Source organism: Bos taurus, chromosome 12 (genome assembly GCF_002263795.3).
Source record: "Bos taurus isolate L1 Dominette 01449 registration number 42190680 breed Hereford chromosome 12, ARS-UCD2.0, whole genome shotgun sequence".
NCBI lineage: Eukaryota > Metazoa > Chordata > Mammalia > Artiodactyla > Bovidae > Bos > Bos taurus.
This window is the reverse complement of record NC_037339.1, coordinates 364967-391486: the sequence shown is the minus strand read 5'-3', so window position 1 is coordinate 391486 and position 26520 is coordinate 364967.

The following is a 26520-nucleotide window of genomic DNA, read 5'->3' as shown; positions in this document are numbered from 1 at the left end:
CAAAGACAACACACACACACACAAAGAAAACTATAGACCAATATAACTGATGATTATAGATGCAAAAATCCTCAACAAAATTTTACCAAACAGAATTCAGCAACACACGAGAAAGCTCATAATCCATGATCAAGTTGTGTTTATTCCAAGAATGCAAGGATACTTCAATATATATGCAAATTAATCAATGTGATACACCATATTAACAAATTAAAAGATAAAAGCCATATGGTAATCTCAGTAGATTCAGAAAAAGCCTTTGAAAAAATTTAGGACCAATTTATGATTAAAACTCTTCAAAAAATGGGCATAGAAGGAATTTACCTCAACATAGTAAAGGCCGTATATGGTAAGCCTACAGCAAACATTATTCTCAATGGTGAAAAACTGAAAGCATTCTTCCTAAGATGAGGAAGAAGACAACAGTGTCCACTTTCACCACTATTATTCAACATAGTTTTGGAAGTCCTAGCTACAGCAATCAGAAAAGAAATAGAAATAAAAGAAACCCAGGAAAGAAAATAAGAAGTAAAGCTCTCACTGTTTACAGATGACATGATACTTACTGTACATAGAAAACCCTAAAGATAGTATCAGAAAATTACTAAAGCTAATCAGTGAATTTAACAAAGTTGCAGGATATATAGTCAATACACAGAAATCACTTGCATTTCTATATACTAACAATTAAAAATAAGAGAGAGAATTTTAGGAATCAATCCATTCAGCATTGCAAGAAAAAGAATAAAATATCCAAGTATAAACTTACCTAAAGAGGCAAAAGTACTGTGCACAGAAAAGTATAAGACACTAATGAAAGAAATCAAACATGACATAAACAAATGGAGAGATATTCCATGTTTCTGGGTAGGAAGAATCAATATTGTGGAAATGACTATATAACCAAATTCAATCTACAGATTCAATTTGATTCCTATCAAATTATCAATGGCAGAAAACAAAATACTTCCTAACACCATACACAATCTTAAACTCAAAAGGGACTAAGGACCTAAATGTAAGAACAGAAACTGTAAAACTCTTAGAGGAAAATATAGGCAGAAGACTTGATGATATAAATCAAAGAGAGATCCTCTTTGACCTACCTCCTAGAGTAATGAAAATAAAAACAAAAGTAAACAATTGGGACCTGATTAAACTTAAAAGCTTTTGCACAACAAAGGAAACTGTAAGCAAGGTGAAAAGACAACCCTCAGAATGGAAGAAAATAACAAATGAAACAACTGACAAAGGATTAATTTCCAAAATATATAAACAGCTCATACAATTCAATACCAGAAAAACAAACAACCCAATCAAAAATGAGAAAAAGACCTAAACAGACATTTCTCCAAAGAAGACATACAGATGGCTAACAAACACATGAAAAGATGCTCAGCATCGCTCATTATTAGACAACTGTAAATCAAAACCACAATGAATTATCACTTCACACTGGTCATAATGGCCCTCATCAAAAAGTCTACAAACAATAAATGCTGGAAAGGGTGTAGAGAAAAGGCAACGCTTTTGCACTGTTGGTTGGGATATAAGTTGATACAGCACTATGGAAGACGGTATGGAACTTCCTTAAAATACTAAGAATAAAACCACCAATATAACCGAGCTATCCCACTCCTGGACATTTATCCTGAGGAAACCAAAATTGAAAAAGACACATATTTCTCATGGTTCATTATAGTACTCTTTACAATAGCTAGAATTTGGAATCAACCTAGATGCCCTTCAACAGATGAATGGATAAAGATTTTGTGGTACATATACACAATGTAATATTCAGATCAGATCAGTCGCTCAGTCATGTCCGACTCTTTGTGACCCCGTGAATCACAGCACGCCAGGCCTCCCTGTCCATCACCAACTCCCGGAGTTCACTGAGACTCACATCCATTGAGTCAGTGATGCCATCCAGCCATCTCATCCTCTCTTGTCCCCTTCTCCTCCTGCCCCCAATCCCTCCCAGCATCAGGGTCTTTTCCAATGAATCAGCTCTTCGCATGAGGTGGCCAAAGTACTGGAGTTTCAGGTTTAGCATCATTCCTTCCAAAGAAATCCCATACTCAGCCATAAAAAGGAACACATTTGAGTCAGTTCTAATGAAGTGGATGAACCTAGAACCTATTGTACAGAGTGAAGTGAGTCAGAAAGAGAAAGATAAATATCATATTCTAATGCATATATATGGAATCTAGAAATGTGGTTCTTAAGAATTTATTTACAGGGCAGCAATGGAGAAACAGACATAGAGAAAAGACTTATGGACATTAGGAGAGGGGAGGAGAAGGTGAAATGTATTGAAAGAGTAACATGGAAACCTACCTTACCACATGCAAAATAGATACCCAATGGGAATTTGCTGTATGGCTCAGAAATCTCAAATAGGGGATCTGTATCAACCTAGAGGATTGGGGAGGGAAATGGGTGGGAGGTTCAAAAGGGTGGGTATATATGTATATCTATGGCTGATTCATTTTGAGGTTTGACAGAAAACAGCAAAATTATGTAAAGCAATTATTCCTCAATCAAAAATAAATAAATTTTAAAAATAATTCCACAACATTTATAACAAGGCAAAAAAAAAAAAAATAAGATTGCTGTAAAACAATATACGCTTGATCTAAATGAAAATTTATGGTTTATATGAAATTTGATACCTATGATTATTCCTATTATTATTTATTATCTTGTTGAACAGGCATAGTAACTCTTGTATATCCATCTTTGGACAGGGAAACTAAGACTAAGTGCCTAATAGTTCTAAGAGGCAGAAGCAAAATTTGAATCCAGATCACATGGCCCTAGAACTAGGGCTCCCATTCAACTTCAATCTCCTGCTAGCTCGTAGGAATCCCTCCTTCTGGGCCTTTTCCTGAACTGTATCTCCCAAACAAATGTCCTCAAGATTGCATTGTGTTCTCTGCTTTCCAGCCTTTGACTTTACTCTCCTTAGTTAAGGAATTTCAGTTTTTGTCCCACAGTTCTTCAGTCAAAATCAGCATGTTTTCTTATATTTCAACCTCTTCAAAAGGGTCTGATGTTTGTGGTGCTATACTTTCAAATTATGCTTATTTAGGGACTTTCCTGGTTGTCCAGTGGTTAAGAATTTAACTTGCACCACTTTAATCCCTGATCCAAGAAGATTCCACATGCCTCAAAGCAACCAAGCCCATGTGCCCCAAATAATGAGCCAGCGTTCAACAACATGAGAAGCCAACTTAACGATAAGCCAAACACTGCAACTAGAGAGTAGCCCCTGCTTGCCACAATTAGAGAAACCCTTGGGCAGTAATGAAGACCCAGCAGGACAATAAATAAGAAATTTGTAAAATTATGCTTATTTAAAATTTTCCTTTAAATCGGGGACATGGTTTTGACGTTCCTGATATGGACATCACAGATTCAGTTTTCTGGTGAGTTCAGTTGGGATCATCACCTGGTCAAAATGATGTGAACAATAATGACAGCAACAATACTACAGAGATCAGATCAGATCAGTCACTCAGTCGTGTCCGACTCTTTGCGACCCCATGAATCGCAGCACGCCAGGCCTCCCTGTCCATCACCAACTCCTGGAGTTCACTGAGACTCACGTCCATTGAGTCAGTGATGCCATCCAGCCTTCTCATCCTCTCTCGTCCCCTTCTCCTCCTGCCCCCAATCCCTCCCGGCATCAGAGTCTTTTCCAATGAGTCAACTCTTCACATGAGGTGGCCAAAGTACTGGAGTTTCAGCTTTAGCATCATTCCTTCCAAAGAAATCCCAGGGCCGATCTCCTTCAGAATGGACTGGTTGGATCTCCTTGCTGTCCAAGGGACTCTCAAGAGTCTTCTCCAACACCACAGTTCAAAAGCATCAATTCTTCAGCGCTCAGCCTTCTTCACAGTCCAACTCTCACATCCATACATGACCACAGGAAAAACCATAGCCTTGACTAGACGAACCTTTGTTGGCAAAGTAATGTCTCTGCTTTTGAATATGTTATCTAGGTTGGTCATAACTTTTCTTCCAAGGAGTAAACCTCTTTTAATTTCATGGCTGCAGTCACCATCTGTAGTGATTTTGGAGCCCAGAAAAATAAAGTCTGACACTGTTTCCACTATTTCCCCACCTATTTCCCATGAAGTGGTGGGACTGGATGCCATGATCTTCGTTTTCTGAATGTTGAGTTTTAAGCCAACTTTTTCACTCTCCACTTTCACTTTCATCAAGAGGCTTTTGAGTTCCTCTTCACTTTCTGCCATAAGGGTGGTGTCATCTGCATATCTGAGGTTATTGATATTTCTCCCGGCAATCTTGATTCCAGCTTGTGCTTCTTCCAGTCCAGCGTTACTCATGATGTACTCTGCATATAAGTTAAATAAACAGGGTGACAATATACAGCCTTGACGAACTCCTTTTCCTATTTGGAACCAGTCTGTTGTTTCATGTCCAGTTCTAACTGTTGCTTCCTGATCTGCATACAAATTTCTCAAGAGGCAGATCAGGTGGTCTGGTATTCCCATCTCTTTCAGAACAATAGTACAACCTACCTCTAAAAATGATCAAGAATCAACTACTTAAGAAATATTAACTCAAAAGTGAACAAACTAATCGTAAGTCCCTCAGTCCAGTTAAGTCGCTCAGTTGTATGCGACTCTGCAAGCCCATGGAGTGCAGCAGGCCAGGCCAGACCTCCCTGTCCATCACCAACTCCCGGAGCCTACTCAAACTCATGTCCATTGAATCCATGATGCCATCCAACAATCTCATCTTCTGTCATTCCTTTCTCTTCCTGCCTTCAATCTTTCCCATCATCAGGATCTTTTCCAGTGAGTCAGTTCTTCACATCAGGTGGCTAGAGTATTGGAGTTTCAGCTTCAGCACCAGTTCTTCCAATGAATATTCAGGACTGATTTCCATTAGAATGGACTGGTTGGATCTCCTTGCAGTCCAAGGGACTCTCAAGAGTTTCTCCACCACCAGAGTTCAAAAGCATCAATTCCTCAGTGCTCAGCTTTCTTTATAGTCCAACTCTCACACGACTACGAGAAAAATCATAGGTTTGACTAGTTGGACGTTTGTTGACAAAGTAATGTGTCTGCTTTTTAATATGCTGTCGAGGAAACACAAAAACAGTGCATAAATTCGAACCCAAAACAATAAATTAATGGCATCGGGATCATATTTATCAGTAATAACCTTAAATGTAAATGGGTTGAATGCCCCAACTAAAAGACAAAGACTGGCTGAATGGATACAAAAACAAGACCCCTACATATGTTGTCTACAAGAGACCCATCTCAAAACAGGGGACACATACAGACTGAAAGTGAAGGGCTAGAAAAAGATTTTCCATGCAAATAGGGACCAAAAGAAAGCAGGAGTAGCAATACTCATATCAGATAAAATAGACTTTAAAACAAAGGCTGTGAAAAGAGACAAAGATGGTCAATACATAATAATCAAAGGATCAATCCAAGAAGAAGATATAACAGTTATAAATATATATGCACTCAACACGGGAGCACCGCAATATGTAAGACAAACGCTAACAAGTATGAAAGGAGAAATTAACAATAACACAATAATAGTGGGAGACTTTAATACCCCACTCACACCTATGGATAGATCAACTAAACAGAAAATTAACAAGGAACACAAACTTTAAATGATACAATAGACCAGTTAGACCTAATTGATATCTATAGGACATTTCATCCCAAAACAATGAATTTCACCTTTTTCTCAAGCGCACACGGAACCTTCTCCAGGATAGATCACATCCTGGGCCATAAATCTAGCCTTGGTAAATTCAAAAAAATAGAAATCATTCTAAACATCTTTTCTGACCACAATGCAGTAACATTAGATCTCAATTACAGGAGAAAAACTATTAAAAATTCCAACATATGGAGGCTGAACAACACGCTACTGAATAACCAACAAATCACAGAAGAAATCAAAAAAGAAATCAAAATTAGCATAGAAACGAATGAAAATGAAAACACAACAACCCAAAACCTGTGGGACACTGTAAAAGCAGTCCTAAGGGGAAAGTTCATAGCAATACAGGCATACCTCAAGAAACAAGAAAAACGTCAAATAAATAACCTAACTCTACACCTAAAGCAACTAGAAAAGGAAGAAATGAAGAATCCCAGGGTCAGTACAAGGAAAGAAATCTTAAAAATTAGAGCAGAAATAAATGCAAAAGAAACAAAAGAGACCATAGAAAAAATCAACAAAGCCAAAAGCTGGTTCTTTGAAAGGATAAATAAAATTGACAAACCATTAGCCAGATTCATCAAGAAACAAAGGGAGAAAAATCAAATCAATAAAATTAGAAATGAAAATGGAGAGATCAAAACAGACTACACAGAAATACAAAGGATCGTAAGAGACTACTATCAATTATATGCCAATAAAATGGACAATGTGGAAGAAATGGACAAATTCTTAGAAAAGTACAACTTTCCAAAATTGGACCAGGAAGAAATAGAAAATCTTAACAGACTCATCACAAGCACGGAGATTGAAACTGTAATCAAAAATCTTCCAGCAAACAAAAGCCCAGGTCCAGACGGCTTCACAGGTGAATTCTACCAAAAATTGAGAGAAGAGCTAACACCTATCCTGCTCAAACTCTTCCAGAAAATTGCAGAGGAAGGTAAACTTCCAAACTCATTCTATGAGGCCACCATCACCCTAATACCAAAACCTGACAAAGGTCCCACAAAAAAATAAAACTACAGGCCAATATCACTGATGAACATAAATGCAAAATTCCTTAACAAAATTCTAGCAATCAGAATCCAACAACACATTAAAAAGATCATACACCATGACGAAGTGGGCTTTATCCCAAGGATGCAAGGATTCTTTAATATCTGCAAATCAATCAATGTAATACACCACATTAACAAATTGAAAAATAAAAACCATATGATTATCTCAATAGATGCAGAGAAAGCCTTTGACAAAATTCAACATCCATTTATGATAAAAACTCTCCAGAAAGAAGGAATAGAAGGAACATACCTCAACATAATAAAAGCTATATATGAAAACCCACAGCAAACATTATCCTCAATGGTAAAAAATTGAAAGCATTTCCTCTAAAGTCAGGAACAAGAAAAGAGTGCCCACTTTCACCATTACTATTCAACATAGTTTTGGAAGTTTTGGCCACAGCAATCAGAGCAGAAAAAAAAAAAAATAAATAAATAAAATAAAAGGAATCCAAATTGAAAAAGAAGAAGTAAAACTCTCACTGTTTGCAGATGACATGATCCTCTACATAGAAAACCCTAAAGACTCCACCAGAAAAGTACTAGAACTAATCAATGATTATAGTAAAGTTGCAGGATATAAAATCAACACACAGAAATCCCTTGCATTCCTATACACTAATAATGAGAAAACAGAAAGAGAAATTAAGGAAACAATTCCATTCACCATTGCAATGGAAAGAATAAAATACTTAGGAATATATCTGTCTAAAGAAACTAAAGACCTATATATAGAAAACTATAAAACACTGGTGAAAGAAATAAAAAAGGACACTAATAGATGGAGAAATATACCATGTTTATGGATTGGAAGGATCAATATAGTGAAAATGAGTATATTACCCAAAGCAATTTATAGATTCAGTGCAATCCCTATCAAGCTACCAACAGTATTCTTCACAGAGCTAGAACAAATAATTTCACAATTTGTATGGAAATACAAAAAACCTCGAATAGCCAAAGCTAGGGTTCAGGATGGGGAACACATGTATACCTGTGGCGGATTCATTTTGATATTTGGCAAAACTAATACAATTATGTAAAGTTAAAAAAAAAAAAAAAGAATGGAACTGGAGGAATTAACCTACCTGACTTCAGGCTCTACTACAAAGCCACAGTCATAAAGACAGTATGGTACTGGCACAAAGACAGAAATATAGATCAATGGAACAAAATAGAAAGCCCAGAGAAAAGTCCACGCACATATGGACACCTTATCTTTGAAAAGGAGGCAAGAATATACAATGGATTAAAGACAATCTCTTTAACAAGTGGTGCTGGGAAATCTGGTCAACCACTTGTAAAAGAATGAAACTAGAACACTTTCTAACACCATTCACAAAAATAAACTCAAAATGGATTAAAGAGCTAAATGTAAGACCAGAAACTTTAAAACTCCTAGAGGAGAACATAGGCAAAACAGTCTCTGACATACATCACAGCAGGATTCTCTATGACCCACCTCCCAGAATATTGGAAATAAAAGCAAAAATAAACAAATGGGACCTAATTAAACTTAAAAGCTTCTGCACAACAAAGGAAACTATTAGCAAGGTGAAAAGGCAGCCTTCAGAATGGGAGAAAATAGTAGCAAATGAAGCAACTAACAACAGTTGTCAGTAGCAACTGACAAACAACTAATCTCAAAAATATACAAGCAACTCCTACAGCTCAACTCCAGAAAAATAAACGGCCCAATCAAAAAATGGGTCAAAGAACTAAATAGACATTTCTCCAGAGAAGACATACAGATGGCTAACAAACCCATGAAAAGATGCTCAACATCACTCATTATCAGAGAAATGCAAATCAAAACCACTATGAGGTACCATTTCACGCCAGTCAGAATGGCTGCAATCCAAAAGTCTACAAGCAATAAAAGCTGGAGAGGGTGTGGACAAAATGGGTCCCTCTTACACTGTTGGTGGGAATGCAAACTAGTACAGCCACTATGGAGAACAGGGTGGAGATTCTTTAAAAAACTGGAAATAGAACTGCCTTATGATCCAGCAATCCCACTGCTGGGCATACACACTGAGGAAACCAGAAGGGAAAGAGACACGTGTACCCCAATGTTCACTGAAGCACTGTTTATAATAGCCAGGACATGGAAGCAACCTAGATGTCCATCAGCAGATGAATGGATAAGAAAGTTATGGTACATATACACAATGGAGTATTACTCAGCCATTAAAAAGTACACATTTGAATCAGTTCTAATGAGGTGGATGAAACTGGAGCCTATTATACAGAGTGAAGTAAGCCAGAAAGAAAAACACCAATACAGTATACTAATGCATATATATGGAATTTAGAAAGATGGTAACAATAACCCTGTGTACGAGACAGCAAAATAGACACTGATGCATAGAACAGTCTTATGGACTCTGTTGGAGAGGGAGAGGGTGGGAAGATTTGGGAGAATGCATTGAAACATGTATAATATCTTGTATGAAACGAATTGCCAGTCCAGGTTCGATGCACGATACTGGATGCTTGGGGCTGGTGCACTGGGACGGCCCAGAGGGATGGTATGGGGAAGCAGGAGGGAGGAGGGTTCAGGATGCAGAACACATGTATACCTGTGGCGGATTCATTTCGATATTTGGCAAAAGTAATACAATATTGTAAAGTTTAAAAATAAAATAAAAATAATAATATGCTGTCTAGGTTGGTCATAACTTTTCTTCTGAGGAGCAAATGTGTTTTAATTTCATGGCTGCAGTCACTATCTGCAGTGATTTTGGAGCCCCCAATAATAAACTCTGTCACTATTTCCTCTGTTTTCCCATCTGTTTGCCATGAAGTGATGGGACCAGATGCCATGATCTTTGTTTTCTGAATGTTGAGTTTTAAGCCACACTTTTACTCTCTTCTTTCACTTTCAAGAGGCTTTTTAGCTCTTTTTCATTTTCTGCTGTAAGGGTGGTGTGATCTGCCTATCTGAGGTTGTTGATATTTCTCTCGGAAATCTTGATTCCAGCTTGAGGTTCATCCAGTCCAGCGTTTCTCATGATGTACTCTGCATATAAGTTAAATAAGCAGGGTGACAATATAAAGCCTTGACATACCCCTTTCCCTATTTAGAATCAGTCTGTTGTTCCATGACCAGTTCTAACTGTTGCTTCCTGACCTGCATACAGGTTTTCTAGAGGCAGGTCAGGTCGTCTGGTATTCCCATCTCTTTAAGAATTTTCCACAGTTTATTGTGATACACACAGTCAAAGGCTTTTTTTTTTTTTTTGGCATAGTCAATAAAGCAGAAATAGACGTTTTTCTGGAACTCTCCTGCTTTTTTGATGATCCAGAGAGTTGGAATATAAGAAATCTGAGTGCAGAAGAATTGATGCTTCTGAACTATGGTGTTGGAGAAGACTCTTGAGAGTCCCTTGGACTTCAAGGAGATCCAACCTGTCCATCCTAAAGGAGTTCAGTCCTGGGTGTTCATTGGAAGGACTGATGTTGAAGCTGAAACTCCAATACTTTGGCCACCTGATGTGAAGAGCTGGCTCATTGGAAAAGTCCCTGATGCTGGGAAATATTGACGGCAGGAGGAGAAGGGGACGACAGAGGTTGAGATGGTTGGATGGCATCACCAACTCAATGGACGTGGATTTCGGTGGACTCCGGGATTTGGTGATGGACAGAGAAGCCTGGTGTGCTGCGGTGCCGAGGACCAGCCCCGGCTGATCCAGGGTATTTGAAGGAGAGACGACATTGGCAATTTATTTAAATACTAATTCGAGATATAAAGAGTAATAGAATGAGGATAGCTCAGTAGGAAAATTCAGTGGAAAAAAGAGGCTGAGTAGCTTGGTTTACACGGAAAATCAATATAACCTGTGACACCAGGTTAGCTCTGACCACAGAGGCCGCAGGCACCCTCTCGAATAGCGGAAGGTGCCCCACCTTAGACACCTTCTCAAGTGGGTCTTAAAAGCCCAGGCAAATAAATGGTCTCAGAGGACCTCTGCACTCCAAATGGAAACTTTAGCCAGAAATTGAGCAAAAGAATGACATGGGGAGACCAAGCTTCGGTGAGCAAGGCCCACAGCTTTATTTTTAACAGGGGCTTTTATACCCTAAATTGCACATAGAGAATAATAGGGGATGTGAAATCATACAAAGTCAGCAGTCTTTGATCCTTATTGAAACCAGGGTTTCTTTTCTGCAAACTTATCTTATACAAATGGTTTAGGTGATTTACATCATCTTCTGGCCAGAGGCCTATTAACATTTTATGACTCTTGACAAAGGTTTGTCAACCATAAGACTTATTTTCTCTAAGAGTAATTATTTTAAGTTTTGGTGCCATCCTCCGGAGGTGTTAGATAAAGTTACATTCCTATAGGGCAGAGGTGCAGTGGGTTTACAACAAAGGAAAGAATTTATTACCTTAAGTGTTTAAAGTTGCTAACACCAAGGCCACTTATTTTTCCTACATACCAACTATATTAATTAATACACATTCAAGGATACAATTCAGGGTATGTGGAAACTTGGCAGCAAGCATTGGCTCATCAATGAAATCCTTCACTAGTTTTATTCTGACAGTTTCTAACTCTTTGAGAGGCTCTAAGCTATTTGAATATCTTAAGCTTCCATGCCTCTCGAGGCTGGGAGACTAAACAATCGTATGCATAGCTGTAGGAGTCCCGGTAAACTTGTCAGGAGAGTTAGAGAGCTATCTGAGGGGTTTGGATTTAAACACTCCTAATGCCCAGGAACTTATTAACTGGAGCTGTAAGTTAACTGTTTATCAGAGAGAGCGAGATGGTGGTGGGGGACAGCCCCCAGTAAAGTCAGAGGTAAGAGCACAAAGCAGTAAAGTAGGCAGACTGTGGTTTTGGGGGGTAGATGCTTGAGAATATCCAGGGGAACTCCTGAGGCTCGATCCTGCCTTTGCGTATGTCGAGCCTCCTTCCTCATGACCTTTGCCATGGGCGGAGGTCCTCACACCTGCTCCCGGCACTGCGGTTCATGGGGTCACGAAGAGTCAGACACGACTGAGCGACTGAACAGAAGCTCGTCACTAGTCTTTGTCTTTCTGTGTATGCACACATGTGTGTTTGAACATCAACATTGGGGAAAATGTTGAGATTTATTAAACATACTATGTTCTAAAGATCCAATTTCTCCTTCTTCAACCACATATATTACACCTTATTTTGTACCTTGTAATTATGGAAGCTCTCTAGAGAGAACATCTTCCCCACAGAGAAACAGAATATAACTAAGAAAGGGAAAATCTCATTGACTACTCTTACAAAACTTTTTTCAGATTAAATATGTTCAGTGGAGGAAAAAAAAAAAATGAGGAAAATATATGAGAGCTTTGCTCTGAAGAAAAGGGACAAGACTCCTCCTGGGCAGTTTCAGTTTTCTCAGGTAACTGAGAAATTTAAGGGAGTGGTGGAGGCCTAGTCCTCATATCATGCAGTGGTCCCATAGGGAAACCCACTCATTAATTAAAATACTTGCTCATCCAGGGGTCACGTATAAGAACTGGCAATTCAGTGACCTGAGTAGCTGTGGTCTTAGATTGCTGGTTGCAGAATCTGAGACACATAGGATGAGCTGAAATGACTCAGGGGTGAGTCCCAGAGGAGTTAAGCTCAAAAGCAGCACATGGGCCTACTACACAATTCACTAGTGATTTTTATCCCTGACAAATTCGGCTGAAAATAGGAAACAGAATCTCTCAAAAACAGAAACAAAGGGGTGTCAGAAAGCCATCTTCTGACTAACACTCCAGCCAGATTCATGTACAATACATATGGAGTTAATAATTGCAAAGACCTAGTTAACTGGAGAAATTATACTAAAACGGCCAGATTGGGGTCCTTTTGATATTCCAAAATTGATATTTTTGTACCCACAGTTAGAAAAGGTTGGCCATGCTCACTTTGATTGTTATCTTGAAGCTTCTAAAACTGCAAATAATAGGGTAACTTCTTCACTGGAAACCAACAAGGAATTGCTTGAAACTGTATCAGAACTAAAAAAGACTGCTAGCCCTGGCTTTGCCAGGTTTCAGGTCTAGTGGAACTGGAAAGTCACATTTAGTATTTATGCCATTTGGCTTTTGATTTCTGGGCATCACTTTACCATCTTTTGGGGCACTCTTGTCACTTGGCTTTTGATTTCTGGGCATCTCTTTGCCTTTTGTTTCATCTGGAGTGTGACTCTTGGCTGGTGAAGTTCTGGTTAAGTTTGGCTTTGTTGGTTTTGTTTGAGTGCACAGACATCTGGTACAAACTGCATGAGTTAATATGGGAATTGCTAACTCTAAGGTTCCAAACTCCACCTGGGAACCCTTGGTGGGAGGGGGGGGGGGAACAAATTCTTTTTTTTTTTTTTTTGACTGGGCAATCTATAGCTAAGATCCAATGACAAGAAAAATGGCCTAAAAATATAATATCTTTATTGACATAGGATAGGAAAATGGACTGAAAAGCCCTTATGTCCAGGACTTCCTCATGTAGTCAATAGCCTGGGGTTGATCAAACTAAGACCCCTACTTCCCCAGAGGGACAATCCCTGCTGGCAACAACCTTCCGTTGTTATCAAGGCCAAGTTGAGCACTGTATCATCTAAATATTTGCTATAAAACTATTTTGGTCACAGAAAAATGCGATTTTTGACTATCTGGCCACAATATTCTTTAGATTCCAGATAAAGCTTGAAGAAAAAAAAAAATTGCCCCAAGGCAGTAACTCCTTCTAAACCTTTAGACCAGAGCTCTCTGGATCAATTTTTTAGACCATCTCTAGTTCCTGAAAGCAAAAGGGAAAAAAAGGGGAACAAAGCCGTTTAAAATATTATTCCAACCATTTTTTATAGCTAATTTTTTTTTTTTTTGTATTGTGATATCTGATTCATAGCTAAGCTTGGAAAGCAAAGCTACAGGGCCTTTTGTGTCTATTTGGATATATGTATGTCTCAGTGTGTGTCTTTGTTTTTGGTTAATATTGTTGATTGATGAGATCAGTTTGTAAATGAGCTCTAATCTAATTGGCCTTAAAAAAAAAAAAGTAAGTGCAAATCAAATAATTCTAATCTAAATACAAGAAAAATTAACCTAAATGAATTTCAGGTTCACATGAACTAGGAAATATTCATATTAAATACTTGATATTAATATTTGTTTGATCTAATATAGACATGTTTAAGAGTAATTAACATTAAGCAAAATATTTTCATTGTACCTAGGTTTAATATAAGTTAAATATTATTATAGTTGTTACAAGTTTGTCAGCAAGAAAATTACTTCAAGTGAAGAAACTTCTAAAAAATATAAATGAGATATGAGTTTTTAGATAAACTCTATTAAGAATAATTATGCTTTAGGAATATGTGTCTAAAATAGTCTTTCCAGATTGGGGTAACTTGAACTTCTAAGGGTTGTGCTAAACTAAGTGTTGGAAGTTTATTGAATAGCTAAGTGATTTCCAAATAAAATAATATTTTGAAGCATTTACTATTGAACACTAATTTCTTCTTACAGAGAAACTAAAGAGATTTGGGATTAAAAATGAATGATGTTTGATATCATCCTAAAATGTTCTCTCTAAGAAACAAAGGTTTTAGTAATTGTCACTGGTATTTATGCTCACCAATCTATAAAATGCTAATATAAAAGTCAGTTATTGATTACTTAAGCAAAATAGAAAATGTGTTTTCTGTAAAGAAGGTATGAGGAATGGAATTACATTTTGTCAAGGGAAAAGAAACCAAGCCCGACTTATAGGTGGCTTTTTAGAATGGAAGAACAAAGTAATGGGTAGAGAAAGTGGTTTAAGAAAGTTTGTGGAAAGTGAATCATGAGAAAAGAATTTTGTAGATGGCTTAAATAATATTTCAAATAAATTTGTTTACCTTTTAAATAAAGTAAACTGGTACAAAAACTTGAATTTAGCTTTCCTCTCTGTTAAGATGACACCATTTCTTCAGATATTGAACTGACTTTGATAATAGATTTAAGTTTCTTTATCTCTTAAATGATCTGTTCTGAAATCCTTTATAGTGACTTTGGGTAAGTGAATAGTCACTGTTTCACGATGCTCTGACTGAGTGTTCTAAACCTTTTTGACATTTGTTGACAAAATTTTCTGAATGATACTTCAGAGGGTCCCTGAAACATCCCAAAGAGAGATATTACACTAATTTGTTTCATTTTGTATTCAGAATTACATGGGAAGTGTTGTCAAGTAATAAATCTCAGGTTACATCGCATGGTAAATGTTACTAATACCAATATCCTAGAAACTGCATGGCATTCCAAAAGTTCTGATATGTTTGGGTAAAATGTTATCAGTAATAATTCTAGTTTCCATCTCAAATATTGTCATAGCACTAACCAAGTTTCACAAAAATGCTTCCTCCTATTGAAGATTTATAGAAAGGACTTTGGATAAATACCAGTTTCTGAACTAGCTAAGGATTCTGAAGGAAAACCAGAGGATAGCACAAAGGCTAAGAAAAGGACTGAATGAACTGGCAAATATGTTATAAATTTTATGGTTTCTACCTAAAAAACTACTGGGTTGAATCTGTGTTTACAGGTGTAAGAAAACCTTCCCATAAAAATAATTATGACAGTAATTGGTAAAATTATATTTTATAGAAAATTGAAACATTTATCTTATCTCTCCTTACTATTCCCTGGAATTCTGCATTTGTGGGTATATCTTTGCTTTCTCCTTTGCCTTTCACTTCTCTTCTTTTCTCAGCTATTTGTAAGGCCTCCTCAAACAACAATTTCCCTTCTTGAATTTATTTTTCTTGGGGGTGTGTTGGTCTCCACCTTCTATCAAAAGTTACGAGCCTCCATCCATAGTTCTTTAAGCACTTTGTCTACCAAATCTAATCCTTTGATTATTTTTGTCACTTTCACTGTATAATCACAAGGGATTTGATTTAGAAGATTCACACATGGACATCACCAGACGGTCAACACCAAAATAAAATTGATTATATTCTTTGCAGCCAAAGATGGAGAAGCTCTATACAGTCAGCAAAAACAAGACCAGGAGCTGAATGTGGCTCCGATCATGAACTCCTTATTGCAAAATTCAGAGTTAAATTGAAGAAAGTAGAGAAAACCACTACACCCTTAAGGTATGAACTAAATCAAATCCCTTATGATTCTACAGTGTAAGTGAGAAATAGATTTAAGGGACTAGATCTGACAGACAGAGTGCCTAATGAACTATGGATGCAGGTTAATGACATTGCAAAGGAGACAGGAATCAAGACTATCCCCAAGAAAAAGAAATGCAAAAAAGCAAAATGGCTGTCTGAGGAAGCCTTACAAATAGCTGTGAAAAGAAGGGAAGTGAAAAGCAAAGGAGAAAAGGAAAGATAGACCCATTTGAATGCAGTGTTCCAAAGAATAGCAAGGAGAGATAAGAAAGCCTTCCTCAGCAATCAATGCAAAGAAATAGAGGAAAACAACAGAATGAGAAAGACTAGAGATCTCTTCAAGATAATTAGAGATACCAAGGGAACATTTCATGCAAAGATGGGCTCAATGAAGGACAGAAATGGTATGGACCTAACAGAAGCAGAAGATATTAAGAAGAGATGGCAAGAATACACAGAAGAACTGTACAAAAAAGATCTTCACGACCCAGATAATCATGATGGTGTGATCGCTGACCTAGAGCCAGACATCCTGGAATGTGAAGTCAAGTAGGCCTTAGGAAGCATCACTATGAACAGAGCTAGTGGAAGTGATGGAATTCCAGTTGAGCTATTTCAAATCCTGAAAGACGATGCTGTGAAAGTGCTGCACTCAATATGCCAGCAAATTTGGAAAACTCAGCAGTGGCCACAGGACTGGAAAAGGTCAGTTTTCATTCCAAATTCCAAAGAAAGTCAATGCCAAAGAATTCTCAAACTACCGCACAATTGCGCTCATCTCACACGCTAGTAAAGTAATGCTTAAAATTCTCCAAGCCAGGCTTCAGCAGTATGTGAACCGTGAAACTCGAGATGTTCAAGCTGATTTTAGGAAAGGCAGAGGAACCAGAGATCAAATTGCCAACATCCGATGGATCATGGAAAAAGCAAGAGAGTTCCAGAAAAACATCTATTTCTACTTTATTGACTATGCCAAAGCATTTGACAGAGTGGATCAAAATAAACTGTTTAAAAATTTTGAAAGAGATGGGAATACCAGACCACCTGACCTGCCTCTTGAAAACCTGTATGCATGTCAGGAAGCAACAGTTAGAACTGGACGTGGAACAACAGACTGGTTCCAAATAGGAAAAGGAGTATGTCAAGGCTGTATACTGTCACCCTGCTTATTTAACTTATATGCAGAGTACGTCATGAGAAATGCTGGGCTGGAGGAAGCACAAGCTGGAATCAATATTGCCGGGAGAAATATCAATAACCTCAGATATGCAGATGACACTACCCTTATGGGAGAAAGTGAAGAAGAAATAAAGAGCCTCTTGATCAAAGGGAAAGAGGAGAGTGAAAAAGTTGGCTTAAAACTCAACATTCAGAAAACTTAGATAATGGCATCTGGTCCCATCACTTCATGCAAATAGTTGGGGGAAACAGTGGAAACAGTGGCTGACTTTATTTTTCCAGCCTCCAAAATCACTGCAGATGGTGATTGCAGCCATAAAATTAAAAGACACTGCTTGGAGGGAAAGTTATGACCAACCTAGACAGCATATTAAAAAGCAGAGACATTACTTTGACAACAAAGGTCCATCTAGTCAAGGTCATGGTTTTTCCAGTAGTCATGTATGGATGTGACAGTTGGTCTAAAGAAAGCTGAGCTCTGATGAATTGATGCTTTTGAACTGTCGTGCTGGAGAAGACTCTTGAGAGTCCCTTGGACAGCAAGGAGATCCAACCAGTCCATCCTAAAGGAGATCAGTCCTAGGTGTTCATTGGTAGGACTGATTTTGAAGTTGAGACTCCAATACTTTGGCCACCTGATGCTAAGATCTGACTCATTTGAAAAGACCCTGATGCTGGGAAAATTGAGGGGAGGAGGAGATGGGGACGACAGAATTTGAGATGGTTGGATGCATCACCGACTCAAGGGACAAGAGTTTGGGTGGACTTTCCGAGTTGGTGATGGACAGGGAGGCCTGGAGTGTTGTGATTCATGGGGTCGCCAAGAGTTGGACACGACTGAGAGATTGAAATGAACTGAACTGAATACCTGAATGGCTTAGTTGTTTTGAAGAAGTGAAGAAACTCTACTTTCTTCAGTTTAAGCCTAAATTTTGCAACAAGGAGCTTATGATCTCAGCCCTAATAATCTGCAGGTCTCATGTTTTTGCTGACTGTATAACTCTTTTCCTTCTTTGGCTGCAAAGAATATAATCAATCTAACTTCAGCATTGATCTGGTAATGTCCATGTGTAGAGTCAACTCTTGTTGTTGGAACAGGGTGTTTGCTATGACCAGTGCATTCGCTTGACAAGACTCTGTTAGTCTTTGTCCTGTTTTATTTTGTACCCCAGGTCAAACTTGCCTGCTGCTCCAGGACTGTCTTGACTTCCCATTTTTGCATTCCATTCCCCTATGATGAAATAGTCTTCTTTGTGTGTGTGTGTTAATTCTAGAAGGTCTTGTAAATCTTCATAGAATGATTCAACTGCAGCTTTTTCTGCTTTAGTGGCTGGTACATTGACTTGGATTACTGTTATGTTGAATGGTTTGCCTTGGAAAGGAACTGAGATCATTCTTTTTTGTTTGTTTGCTTTATTTCTTATAAATTATTTTTTATTGAAAGATAATTGCTTTACAGAATTTTGTTGTTTTCTGTCAAACCTCAACAGGAATCAGCCATGCTGCTGCTACTGCTAAGTCACTTCAGTTGTGTCCGACTCTGTTCGACCCCATAGGTGGCAGCCCACCAGGTTTCCCTGTCCCTGGGATTCTGCAGGCAAGAACACTGGAGTGGGTTGCTATGTCCTTCTCCAATGCATGAAAGTGAAAAGTGAAAGTGAAGTAGCTCACTTGTGTCCAACCCTCAGCGACTCCATGGACTGCAGCCTTCCAGGCTCCTACCTTCATGGGATTTTCCAGGCAAGAGTACTGAAGTGGGGTGCCATTGCCTTCTCCAGGAATCAGGCATAGGTGTACTTTTATCCCCTCCCTTTTGAGCCTCCCTTTCATCTCCCTTCCCATCCCAATCCTCTAGGTTGATACAGAGCCCCTGTTTAAGTTTTCTAAGCCATACGGGAAATTCCCATTGGGTATCAACTTTACATATGTTAATGTAAGTTTCCATGTTGCACTTTCCATACATCTCACCCTCTCCTCCCTTCTCCCAATGTCCATAAGTCTATTCTCTATGTCTGTTTCTCCACTGTAGCCCTGTAAATAAATTATTCAGTACCATTTTTCGAGATTCTGTATCTCTGTGTTAGAATATTATATTTATCTTTCTCTATCTGACTTAGTTCACTCAGTATTATAGGTTCTAGGTTCATCAACCTCATCAGAACTGACTCAAATGTGTTTCTTTTTTATGGCTGAGTAATATTCCATTGTGTATATGTGCCACAAATTCTTCATTCATTCATCTGTCGATGGACATCTAGGTGGCTTCCACGTTCTAGCTATTGTAAATAGTGCTGCAATGAACAATGGGATAGATGTGTCTTTTTCACTTTTGGTTTCCTCGATGTATATATCTAGAAGTGCAATTGCCGAGTCATATGCTAGTTTGACAAACCAGTCATATTCCTAGTTTTTTTTTTTTTTTTTTTTAAGGAATCTCCATACCATCTTCCATAGTGGCTGTATGAGTTTATATCCCCATTGACAGTGCAAGAGTGCTCCCTTTTCTCCACACCCTTTCCAGCATTTATTGTTTGTAGGCTTTTTGATGATGACCATTTTTACTGGTGTGAGGTGATATCTCATTGTGGTTTTGACTTGCATTTCTTTAATAAAGTGATGTTGAGCATCTTTTCATGTGTTTGTTAGCCATCTGTATGTCATCTTTGGAGAAATGTCTATTTAGGTCTTTTCCCCATTTTTTGATTGAACTGTTTGTTTTTCTGGGATTGAGTTGTATAAGCTGCTTGTATACTTTGGAAATTAATGCTTTGTCAGTTGTTTCATTTGCTATTATTTTTTCCCATTCTGAGGGCTGTCTTTTCCCCTTGCTTACAGTTTCCTTTGCTGTGCAAAAACGTTTGTTAGTTATGTCCTAATTGTTTCCTTTTGTTTTTATTTCCATTACTCTAGGAAGTGGGGCAAAGAGGATCTACTTTGATTTATGTTGTCGAGTGTTCTGCCTGTGTTTTCCTCTAAGAGTTTTATAGTTTCTGGTCTTACATTTAGGTCTTTAATCCATTTTGAGTTTATATTTGTGTATTGTGTTAGGGAGTATTCTAATTTCATTCTTTTAGACATAGCTGTCCAGTTTTCCTGGCACCATTTATTGAAGAGGCTGTCTTTGCCCCATTTTATATTCTTGCCTCCTTTGTCAAAAATAAGCTGCCCATAGGTGCATGGGTTTATGTCTGGGTTTTCTATTTTGTTCCTTTGGTCTATATTTCTGTTTTTGTGGCAGTACCATACTGTCTTGATGACTGTAACTTTGTAGTATAATCTGAAGTCAGAAAGGTTGATTCCTTCAGCTCCATTCTTCTTTCTCAAGACTGCTTTGGCTATTCAGGTCTTTTGTGTTTCCACATGAATTGTGAAAATTTTTGTTCTAGTTCTGTGAAAAATGTCATTGGTATTTTGATAGGGATTTAATCTGTAGACTGCATTTGGTAGTATAGTCATTTTCCCATATTGACTCTTCCTATCCAGGAACATGTATTGTCTCCCCATCTGTTTATGTCACCTTTGATTTGTTTCATCAGTGTCTTACAATTTTCTGTGACCAGTTCTTTTTCTACTTAGATAGGTTTACTCCTAGATATATTATTCTTTTTGTTGCAGTTGTGAATGGGATTGATTCTTGAATTTCTCTTTAAGATTTTTAATTGTTAGTATATAGAAATGCAAGTGATTTCTATGTATTGCTCTTGTATCCTGTAACGTTACTAAATTCACTGATAAGTTCTAGTAGTTTTCTGATACTATCTTTATGGCTTTCTATGTACAGTATCATGTCATCTGTAAATAGTGAGAGCCTTACTTCTTATTTTTTGATCTGGATTCCTTTTATTTCTTTGTCTTCTCTGATTGCTGTAGCTAGGACTTCCAAAACTATGTTGAATAATAGTGGTGAAAGTAGACACCCTTGTCTTGTTGCTGATCTTAAGAGGAATACTTTCAGTTTTTCACCACTGAAGATAATGCTTGCTGTATTCTTATTATATATGGCCTTTACTATGTTGAGGTAGGTTCCTTCAGTGCACATTTTTTGAAGAGTTTTAATTATACATGGGTCCTGAATTTTGTCAAAGGCTTTTTGTGCATCTACTGAGATTATCATATGGTTTTTATCTTTCAAATTGTTAACATGTTGTACCACATTGATTGATTTGCATGTATTGAAGAATCTTTACATTCCTGGAATAAACCCAACTTGATCATGGTGTATGAGCTTTTTGATGTGTTGCTGAATTCTGTTTGCTTAAAGTGCGCTGAGATTTTTGCATCTATATTCATCAGTGATATAGGCCTGTAGTTTTCTTTATTGTGTGTTTTGTCTTTGTCTGGTTTTGATATCAGGGTGATTCTCTTTTTTATTTTTTCAATAACCTTTTGGTTATTTAGAAACATGTTGTTTAATCTCCATGTGCTTGTGTTTCTTCCAGTTTTTGTTTATTTGTTTGTTTTGTTTTCTTGTAATTAATATCTAGTCTCTTAGCTTATGGTCAGAGAATACGCTTTATACAATTTCAATTTTCTTAAACTTACTGAGGTTTGATTTGTGACCCAAGATGTGGTCTATCTTGGAGAACTTTCCATGTGCACTTGACAAGAAGGTCTATTCTGCATTTGGATGGAATGTCCTAAAGATATCAATGAGATCCATCTCATTTAATGTATCCTTTAAGACTTGTGTTTCCTTATTAATATTGCTTTGATGATCTGTCCTTTGGTGTGAATGGAGTGTTAAAATCTCCTATGATTATTGTGTTATTGTCAATTTCTCCTTTTATGTCTGTTAGTGTTTGTCTTATGTAGTGAGGTGCTCCTATGTTGGATGCAAGATATTTACAATAGTTGTGTCTTTCTCTTGGATTGACCCCTTGATCATTATGCAGTGTCCTTCCTTATCTCTTGTAATCTTCTTTATTTTAAGGTCTATTTTGTCTGACATAAGGATTTCTACTTCAGCTTTCTTTTACCTCCCATTTCCATGGAATATATTTTTCCATCCTCTCACTATCAGCCTATATGTGTCTTTAGGTCTGAAGTGTGTTTCTTATAGACAGCATAAATATGTGTCTTCTTTCTATATCCTAGTTAGCCTGTCTGTATCTTTTGCTTGGAACATTTAATCATTTATATTTAGAGTAATTATTGATGCATATGTTTCTATTGACATTTTTTTTAATTGTTTGGAGTTGATTTTGAAGATCTTTTTCTTCTCTTGTATTTCTTGACTATATAAGTCCCTTTAACATTTGTTGTAAAGCTGATTTGGTGGTACTGAATTCTTTTAACTTTTGCTTGTCTGAAAAGCTTTTGATATCTCCATCAATTTTGAATGAGATGGTTGCCAGGTACAGTAATCTTGGTTTTAGATTTTTCCCTTTCAGTACTTTAAATATATCCTGCCATTCCCTTCTGGCCTTTAGAGTTTCTGCTGAAAGATCAGCTGTTAAGCATATAAGGTTTCCCTTGTATGTTACTTATTCCTTTTCCCTTGGTGCTTTTAATAGTCTTTCTTTGTGTTTAATCTTTGTTAGTTTGATTAGTATACATCTTGGCATGTTGCTCCTTGGGCTTATTCTGTATGGGACTATTTGTGCCTCTTGGACTTTATTGACTATTTCCTTTTCTATGTTCGGAACTTTTCAGCTATAATCTCTTCAAAAATTTTCGCATACCCTTTCTTTCTTTTCATCTTCTGGGATCCCTATAACTCCAATGTTGGTGTGTTTGATACTGTCCCAGATGTCTCTGAGACTATCCTCAGTTCTTTTCATTCTTTTTACTTTATTCTTCTCTTTAGAACTTATTACCACCATTTTATCTACCAGCTCACTGATTCGTTCTTCTGCTTCAGATATTCTGTTATTGATTCCTTCTAGAGTATTTTTCATTTCAGTAATGATGTTGTTTCTCTCTGTATGTTTATTCTTTAATTCTTCTAGGTCTTTATAAATTGATGCTTGCATTTTCTCCATTTTGTTTTCAATGTTTTTGATCAGCTTTACTATCATTATTCTAAATTTTTTTCATGTTTATTTCCTCTTCATTTATTTTGACTTCTGGGTTTCTAGTTTGTTCCCCCATTTGTGTAGTATTTCTCTGCATTTTCTTTCATTTTTTAAATTTAACTTATCGTGTTTGAGATTTCCTTTACTCAGACTTCTCAGTTGAATTTTTTTCTTCCTTTTGGTTTCTGTACTCCTAACGTTGGTCCAGTGATGTGTGTCAGCTCTGTATAGTGTGAGATTTTTGCTGAAGTTTTTGTTTGCTTGCTTGTTTTTCCTCTGATGGGCAATGCTGAGTGAGGTGGCAATCCTTTCTGCTGATGACTGGGTTTCCATTCTTGTTTTTTTTTTTTTTTTTTTGTCGTTTAGTTGAGGTGTCTTGCATAGGGTGCTATTGGTGGCTGCAAGATGACTGGTCTTGTATTCAAGTGGTCTCCTTTGTGTGAGTTCTTATTGTTTGATACTCCCTAGGGTTAGTTCTCTGGTAGTTTAGGACCTTGGAGTCAGTGCTTCCACTCCAAAGGCTCAGGGCTTGATCTCTGGTCAGGAATGAAGATTCCACAAGTGATTTTTTATGACATTAAGTGAGATTAAATCAAATATCCAAAAATGAGAAACCAAAGGTGAACCCCAGGCAAATGAAAACTACAAAATAATGTAAATAATATTTAAATAGTGGAATATACACATATACATATACACCGATCAGCAAAGTCAAAACAGTCCAGAAAAATAAAGTACAATAAATTGACCCATAAAGTACAATAATTGACTCATCAATTAAAAGAAATCAAAAATTATATTTACCAATTAGGATCAAAACTAACTAAAGCATAAAGTGGAAAACAAAACTAAAACAAGGTGTAAAGTGAGCAATAAAGCAATGAAAACAAAACTAACAAATATGTTGATAGGAAAGGAAAGAAAGAATAGACACCAATGTTAAATCAGTGTAATTAAAGAAGATTTATATCCATCAAAGTTTAACTGCAAGGGGAAAAGAACAGTAGGAAAGGCAAAGAAAGAATAAGTGTAGAACAAATATTATAGGTTTAAAAAATTTAAAGTTACAAGTATTAAAAAAAGGAAAAAAAGAAATGGAAGAAGAAAAACAAACAACAACAACAACAAAAAGTGAAAATGCCACAGAACTGCAAAAACCAAACATAGAGTCAGAGGTTTGTAATAACAATGAAGTGTGACAGAATATACACATATACATATAGATCCACAAGCAAAATCAAAACAGTCCAACAAAAATAAAGTACATTAGGTTGACCCAGTGAGCAAAGGAAAGCAAAATTTGTGTCTACCAGAACAAACCTAACTAAAGCACAAACTGGAAAACAAAAATAAAGCAAGGTGCCAATTGGGAATAAAGCAATTAAAATAAAACTAACAAATACGTTGAGAGGAAGGGAAAGAAAGAAAGAATAAGATATGCAAAGTTAAACAGAAGTAAAGAAGATTTATATACGTTAAAGATTAACTGCAAGGGGAAAGAATGGTAAGAAAAGCAAACAAAAAAAATAAATGTAGAAAAATAATAATAGGCTTTAAAAATTTTAAAAAGAGGAGACAAAAAACAAAAAGTAGAAAAAGGAAAAAAGGAAAACTCCCTAGAACTGCAAGAGCCCAATGTCGAGGCAAGGGTTTATAACAACTACAAAAAATGTGACTGATAAAATAAAATAAAATAAATAAATAAATAAAGGAAGAAGAAGAAAGAAAAGCAAAAGCAAAACAAAGAAACAAACTCAAAAGCTTAATTAGGTTTCATAGTGCCAATAAAATCAACAACTACAGCAAAGGGTGAAAATAAAGGAAAAGAAAAAAGAAAAACTTTCCAAAAGAATCTACAGTACAAGTCAAAACATAAGAATATTTTTCTTGAGTCACTGCTGTCAAGAGTCCTTTCCCTCATTGGGAGTCAGCACATCTCACCTCCTTAGGATGCCCTCCAACACTGTGCTGATCTCTGGACCTGTTGGGGGCAGTTCAAATTATAATCTGGTCCTACTCCTGTGTGTTCTTGCCTCCGATGTCCACAGCTATCAGACCGAGTTTGTTTTCTTTTGTTGGAGCTCTCAACCTTTTGTATATTCCATAGTCACAGAGTTTGCCTAGTTAATTGTTCAAATTTAATCTTCAGCTTGCAGAGTTGGTGGGAAGGTTTTGGGTCTTCTTCCTTAGTCACACTGCCCCTGGATATCAATTGTGTTTTATTTTCACCTCTGCATGTGGGTCATCCACTGGGGTATGGTCCTGAGGCTGCCCTGGAGGACTAGAGCTTGCCCTTGTGAGGGCTAGATGTGAAGGTGGTGCAGCTGCTTGGGTAGCAGGAGTTCTGGTAGCACCAGGTACTCAGGTGAGTTGGTGGCGAGGGCAGCAGGAAATATAGTGCTCTAGAAGGGTATGGCAACCAGTATTAGCCTGTACACTCCAGTCTTCTTGTCTGAAGAATCCACCTTGCCTGACAGAAAAGCCTGGCAGGTCACAGTCTATAGGGTCACAAAGAGTCGGAAACTACTGAAATAACCCTGTGTGCATAGATGCAAGATTTTTTTTGCCTGTGGCAGCTCTACCGCAGTGAGGTTTGAGCTTGAAAGTTGTGCAGCTGCTTGGCTTTTGGGGATCTTGGTGGCACCAAGTGTGCAGGGACACAGACTGCCTCCACCCCAGGAGTTATGACCCTATTAGAGTCTTTTTTCGAGCCTCTTGTAGCTTGGCGATCAGAAGGCTACTTTAGCCAGTCTATCTCCATAGTTCCACCCATTCAAGCACTTAGAGGGCTCCCTTGCCTGGGGTTCTTCTCTGTTTTTCCACATATCAGGCACATAGAACGGCTCTCCGTCTGGGGTCCTACTCTGTAATTCAGCACATCAGTTACTTAAAAGAGCACCCTGGGTGGGGTCCTACTCTGTAGTTGAGTGCATCAGACGTTTGCTGGGCCAGCCTCTCTACTGTTCAACTGGTGATGCTGGGGGGAGAGAGGCTATGGTGATGACTCCACTCCCTACACATGACTCAGCAGTATCACCTTGCTTCCATGGCTGCCCGGTTTTCCTCCACAGGCATTTCCCACCACAGTCTAATCCCTCACATCCTCTCAATCCATCTCTCCACAGCCAACAGCAGCCTTCGCCCTGGGATTGTTCCAAAATCCCTAAACTCCAGTTCCCAGCCTCTGCATCTTCCAGGGGATCTAGGTCCCTGTCTGGGGTATGTATGGCTGTGGCAAGGATTGTCTGATTCTCAATCCATTAGGCTGTCACAGATCAGCTATTTCACTCTCAGCCTTAAATGTTTCTCCTCTGACTCAGACCATTGCCCCGATGTGGGGATTAGACCCCTGTTTCAGTTCCCCCAGCTGCTGAGGGCAGTTCTAGTCCTACTAA